Source organism: Elephas maximus, chromosome 11, assembly GCF_024166365.1.
Source record: "Elephas maximus indicus isolate mEleMax1 chromosome 11, mEleMax1 primary haplotype, whole genome shotgun sequence".
In the NCBI taxonomy this organism is placed as follows: domain Eukaryota; kingdom Metazoa; phylum Chordata; class Mammalia; order Proboscidea; family Elephantidae; genus Elephas; species Elephas maximus.
In genome coordinates, this window is record NC_064829.1 from 104,930,998 (window position 1) to 104,938,074 (window position 7,077).

Consider the following 7,077-nt stretch of genomic DNA (forward strand, 5'->3'; position numbering starts at 1 on the left):
GGGAGGAGGGAGTCTGAGGGGGCAAGAATTTGGTGACAGGACTCCTGGGTCCCATAGTGGGGGCCTGCGGAGAATCAGGCCGGAGTTGAAACACCCGGATTTACAAAAGAGGCAGACTCCTGAGTCCGGAAGGGGAGAGGCTGAAGACAGGGTTTAAGAATGCAGTGGCGGGGCTAGATTTGCGAGTGCAGGGCTTGCGGGCGGGATCTTCCCTCCAACCTGCAGGACCTGTACCATCAGTCCCGCCTGCGCTGCGCTCTGGGCAGCCACCAGGGGGCGCCGTGTAGGGCCGTCTCGCCGCCCCAAGGCATCCAGGCCACGCCCCACGGGCCCAGGCCACGCCCAAGGCGCCCAGACCACGCCCCCAGGAGGCCAGGCCAAGTACTGATCCGAAATATGCAGGCGCTGAGACAATTTGGAAGCCTGGTGCTCCAGTGGTTAAGAGCTTGGCTGCTAACCAAAAGGTTGGCAGTTCCAGTCCACCAGCAGCTTCCTGGAAACCCACAGGGGTAGTTCTACTCTATCCTGTAGGGTTGCTATGTGTCGGAGTCCACTCCACCGCAATAGGTTTGGTTTTTGGTTTCAGAGAATTTAGTATCAGGGACAAGTCATAGCTAACATTTTTCAACACTCGCTGTGTGCAGGCTTCACAGCATTTATTTTCTCTGAATCCTCAAAAATTCTTTGAGGTGGATCAGAGGGGAGGGGGTTTAGGATGAGGGCTGAGGGGTGAGCCTTCCACCGCCCCCCCTCCCACCCAGCCTCCACCCTCCATCTCTTAAAGAAAACAAAAAACATTGCCATAGAGGCCGACTCATGGCGACCTCACGTGTGTCAGAGTAGAACTGTGCTCCATAGGGTTTTCAATGGCTGTGATCTTAGCCCTGTGGTGCAGTGGTTAAGTGTTAGGCTGCTAAGCGAGAGGTGGGTGGTTCCAACTTATTGTGGTCCAGAGATGTGGCAGTCAGCTTCCCTAAAGACTTACAGCCTTGGGAATCCTATGGGGCAGTTCTACTCTGTCCTATAGGGTCGCTATGAGTTGGAATCTAGTCCACGGCACCCAACAGTAACAGTAATCATACAGAATAGGAGGCCTGGTGGTACAAACGGTAAAATGCTGGACTATTAGCCAAAAGATTGATGGTTGGAACCCACCCAGAGGCACCGGTCAGCAGTTCCACTCTGCACACCTGGGGTCGTCATGAGTCAGAGTTGACCACACGGCAACTAACAATTGTCCTACTGAAGTTGGTCACCAGGTCTTTCTTCCACCATCTGCTGGGTGGATTTGAACCACTAACCTTTCGGTTAGGAGCCAAACACAAATGATTTTTGCCACCCAGGGAACCTCTTCCATCTCTTAGAACCTGAGAATCCTGAACGTGTGGACTCCTTGATATTGCATTTCACACTAAGTGTCTTTGCGGTCAGAATGGCTGTTGTATTCCAGCTCCCAGTGTTTCTGCCCTCTCTGAGCCTCAGTTTCCTCCACCAGTAAATAGGATGAAAACCCATTATCCTGGCAAAAATTCAAATTTCAGACAATGCCAACAGTTGGCGAGGAGGTGGTAGGAGTGTAAATGGCCAAACGACTTTGGAGAGCAATTTGGCAGCCTCCACCAAACCTTGACAGGACAAGTCCATTGCCAACTATGTCCTTCAGAGTTGTGGCTTAGAAACATTTTTGCTCCCATCGGGGTATTAATACAGACGTATAACCTGAAACAATGGCAGTTCAGCACAAATGGTTAAGTGATGGACAACCCACTAAATTGATTTCATAACCCACTAATGGATCTCGTTCGGCAGTTTGAAACATACTGCCCTAAGAAACTCCAAGAGACGTGTCCAGGAATATTAATTGCAGCCTTGTCGGAAATGGAGAAGACTGGAAACAGGGGAAGAGTTCATCACCAGGAAAAGGGATACATAAATTGTGGCTTCCCACACTGGCCTCCCAAACAGCAGGTAAGATGAATGAACTAGACACACATACCAGTACACGTGAATCTGAAAAATGTAATGATGAGCAAAACAAACAAACAACCAGGTGCACAACAGTTAGTACAGCACTGTGTCATTTATACCAAGCTTCAAAATAGGGCAGGACATCCCACTTTGGTGAGTGGCATCTGGGGTCTTAAATGCTAGCAAGCGGCCATCTAAGATGCATCAATTGGTCTCAATCCACTTGGAGCAAGGGAGAATGAAGAACACCAAAGACACAAGGTAATCATGAGCCCAAGAGACAGAAAGGAACACATAAACCAGAGACTACATCAGCCTGAGACCAGAAGAACCGGTGCCCGGCTACAACCGATGACTGCGCTGACGGGGAACACAGCAGAGAATCCCTCAGGGAGCAGGAGAGCAGTGGGATGCACACCTCAAATTCTCATAAAAAGACCCGACTTAATGGTCTGACTGAGACCAGAAGGACCCCGGAGGTCATGGTCCCCAGACCTTCTGTTAGCCCAAGACAGGAACCATTCCCAAAGCCAACTCTTAAGACAGGGATTGGACTGGACTATAAGAAAATGATACTGGTGAGGAGTGGGCTTCTTGGCTCACGTAGACACATGAGACTATGTGGGCAGCTCCTGTCTGGAGAGGAGATGAGAGGGCAGAGGGGGACAGAAGCTGGCTAAATGGACACGGGAATACAGGGTGGAGAGGAGTGTGCTGTCTCATTAGAGAGGGCACCTAGGAGTATGTAGCAAGGTGTATATAAATTTTTGTATGAGAGACTGACTTGATTTGTAAATTTTCACCTAAAGCACACACACACACACAAAAGGCAGGAACACAAGTAGCTGGGTTGCAACAGCCATTCTGAGCTCAAAGAGGCTTAGTCTAAGATACAATGTCAAGGATTTCACAGGTTCAGTGTTCTCAGATTCTAAGAGATGGAGGAGGAGCCCCTGGTGGTACAGTGGTTAAAGGTTCAGCCGCAAACTGAGAGGCCAGTGATTTGAACCCATTAGCCACTACGTGGGAGAAAGATATGGCAGTCCGCTTCCTTAAAAACTCTGTAGGGGCAGTTCTACTCTATCCTAGAGGGTTGCTATGAGTCGGGATAGACTAGACGGCAATGAGTTTTCAATGGGTTAAGAGATGGAGGCAGTTCCCCGGGTGACGAAAATCATTTTTGCTTGGCTACTAACAAAAAGTTGATGGCTCAATTCCACCCAGTGGGCTGCAGAAGAAAGGCTTGGTGACCACCTTCAGTAAAATCATTGTTGTTGTTAGTCGCCATCTGTCGTATTGTTTGGGAGTGCATACATATGTGATATAGTATAAAAGCATACATGGTCATTCTGAACGTGATGGTCGGGATGCAGAGAAGGATGGAATCTGATATGGATGCGCTGGTACTTTAATGCTTTGATGTTAAAAATCTGGATTCAAATATGGCAAAATGGTGACGAGTTAATATACACTTTGTAGGGGATAAAAGCGAAGTAGACGACATGAAGAGATGCTCAAATCATTAGTCATTAGGGAAATGGAAAGATAAACCATAGTGAGATACCACCTCACGCCCTCTCGTCGTTGTCAGTCTCTGCGGAGTCCGTTTCGACTCACGTGGACCCCATGTGTGCAGAGTAGAACTGCTCCATAGGGTCTTCAAGGCTGGGACCTTTTGGAAGCAGATCGCTAGGCCTGTCTTCTGAGGCACCCCGGGTGAGTTTGAACTGCCATCCATCCAGCTAGTAGTAGAGCCTTTAACCATTTGTACCACCAGGGTGCTTTCATATATCCCAGAGCCCTGGTGGTGTGGTGGTTAAGACCTCAGGCTGCTAACCAAAAAAGTCAGCAGTTCGAATCCATCAGCTGCTCCTTGGAAACCCTATGGGGCAGTTCCACTCAGTCCTGTAGGGTCATTATGAGTTGGAAAGAACTTGAAGGCAACAGGTTTTTTTTTTTTTTTTTTTTTTAACCTGTTGCTGTCCAGTCGATTCCAACTCATAGTGACTGTATATGACACAGTAGAACTGCCCCATCAGGTTTCCAAGGCTGTAATCTTTATGGAAGCAGACTGCCACATCTTTCTCCCTTGGCTCGGCTGGTGGCTTCGAACCGCCGACCTTTCGGTTAGCAGCAGAGTGCTTTAACCACTATATCACCAGGACTCCTTTTACTTCCTCTAGGATGGCTACAATAAAATAAGACAGACCATAACAAATGTTGGTGAGGATGTGGAGAAATTAAAACCCCCATACACAGCTGGTAGTGCAGCTGCTTTTGAAAATAGTTCAGTAGTTCTTCAAAATGCTAAAAACAGAGTTACCATATGACCCAGCAATTCCACTCCTATGCATATACCCAAGAGAACTGAAAACACGTGTCCACACAAAAGCTTGTACATGAATGTTCATCGCTGTTGGTAGGTGCTGTCGAGTCGGTTCCAATTCATAGCAACCCTATAGGTTACAGTAGAACTGCCCCATAGGGTTTCCAAAGAGTGGCTGTAGATTTGAACTGCTGACCTCTTGGTTAGCAGCCGAGCTCTTAACCACTACACCACTCACAGCAGCATTACTTATAATAGCCCAAAAAGTGGAAACAACCAAAATGTCCACCAACAAATGAATAATATGTGGTATATCCATGCAATGAAATAGTATGTGGCTGGAAAAAGGACTGAATTTCTGATACATGCTATGACATGGTTTTTTTTTTTTTTTTTTTTGAACATTTTATTGTGTTTTGGGTGAAAGTTTACGCAGCAAATTAGTTTCCCATTCAACAGTCCATACACAGATTGTCCCCTGACGCTGGTTGCTGTCCCTGCTATGTGTCAGTGCTCTCCCTATTTCCACCCTGCCTTCCTCGTTTCTGTCCCTCCAATGTCCCTGCCCCTCGTTGCCTTCTCATCTTTGCTTTTTGGCAAATGTTGCCCATTTGGTCCCATATAGTTGAGTGTTGTAAGAAGCACATTCCTCACGGTTGTTATTGTTTCTTTTATAAGCCAGTCTACTATTTGGCCGAAAGTTCACCTCTGGGAGTGGCTTCAGTTCCTGGTTAAAAAAGGGGGTCTTAGGGCAATAGCCTTGGGGGTTCCTCCAGGCTTTATCGATCCAGTAAATCTTTTTAATTTATGAATTTGAGTTTTGTTCTACATTTTTCTCTCATTCGAACCAGGACTTTCTATTGTGTCCCTCAGAATGGTAGGTCGTGGTAGCCGGGCACCATCTAGTCCTTCTGGTCTCAGGCTAGAGGAGGCTGTGGTTCATGTGGGCCATTAATCCTGTGGACTAATTGATTCCTTGAGTCTGTTTTCCTTCACTCTCCTTCGCTCCAGGCATGAAGAAACCAATACTTGTATCTTAGATGGCCTCTTGAGAGCTTTTAAGACCCCAGATGCTACTCGCCAAACTAGGATGTAAAACATTTTCTATATGGACTACGTTATGACAATTGACCTAGATGGTCCCGTACGACATGGTTGTAACCTTGAAAACATTACGCTAAGTGAAAGAAGCCAGTCACAAAAGACCACATGCTGTATGATCCCATTTTTATGAAGTATCTAGTATAGGCAAATTTATAAGGACAGAAATTGGAGTGGTTGCCTAAAGATTACAGCCTAGGAAGCCCTATGGGGGAGTTCTACTCTGTCACATCGGGTTGCTATGAGTCGAAATTAACTTGATGGCTCCTAATAACAACAACAGTACGGCTGGGGGAAAGGTCCCTGAGTGGGGCAAATGGTTTGTGATGGACAACTAACCTGAAGGTCGATGGTTCGAAGACACCCAGGCAGTATAGCGACCCTAAAGACTAAGCTAAGAAAACCCTATGGAGCAGTTCTACTCTGTTAACACATGAGGTCACCATGAATCAGAATTGACTGCACAGCAACCAAGAACAAGGGCTGGGGGGTCTGGGAGGGAGTAGGGGGGTGACTGCTAATAGGTATGGGTTTCTTTTGGGGGTGATGAACATGCTCTAAAACTGATGTGGTGATGGTCGCACAATTCTGCGAATACACTAAAACCGCTGCGTTGTATACTTGAAATGGATATATTGTATGATGTGAGCATTGTGTCTCAATAATGCTGTTTAAAAAAAAGTGGATGATAACGCTACCTACCTCAGCAGAGACCAGACCTTCGAATAGCCACAAGAGGGTGCGCTCGGTACAGCGTTACCTCTCCCCTTGGGAACGGAGCGTCTCTGGCCACGCCTCTGGCCTGTGGCCGCGGCTCGGACAAACTGGCCTCGCCTCTGAGGCCCCGACCACACCCCCACCGTCCTGGCCCGACCTCTAGGCCTTAACCACACTCTGAGGCCCTGATCCTAAAGGACTCAGCGGCAATGGGTTTGGTTTTCGATTTAACTCTCTTTGCCATTGGCATAAACAGTACGCCAGCCACTTTTTAATGCCTCTGGACCTCAGAGAGAAACCCTGGTGTCATAGTGGTTAAGTGCTACGGTTGCTAACCAAAGGGTCGGCAGTTCGAATCCTCCAGGCGCTCTTTGGAAACTCTATGGAGCAGTTCTGCTCTGTCCTATAGAGTCGCTATGAGTCAGAATGTACTGGAGGGCACTGGTTTGTTTGGTTTTTTTTTGGTTTGGACCTCAAAGGAAAGGCCGTTTCCCGGGTTCTAACGCTTTAAGGTAGTTCGCTAGTGGAGTTCAGCAGACCAGAGCTGGAGCCTTAATTGTTATGTCGGTTGAGCATTCTATCAGGTGAGGCTTCCTGGAAGGGTTAGTTTTGTAAGCTTTTGCCTTTTTTCCCTTTATTTCTGTGAGAAAAGATTTGCAAGCATAATTATGGCTTTCCTATGTGACAGTTTGGGAGCCCTAAAGGTTTTGTTTTGGCTTTTCTGTGTCGTGTTTGGAAAACCAGACGTTCCCCGTGTAACCTGATGGAAAGGCGCCGGCAATAAATTCCTTATCTAGTAGCTCTTACTGGTATATTGTCACACCACAGATCAGTGGCGCCACAGTGCCACTCACCTCATTGGTGGCTTGCATTACCAGATCACATTTCTCAAAATCCATATTACCAACCAAAAATTTAAACACACTCAGCTAGTAAGCACGCACTCCAATACTGAAAACGCATGC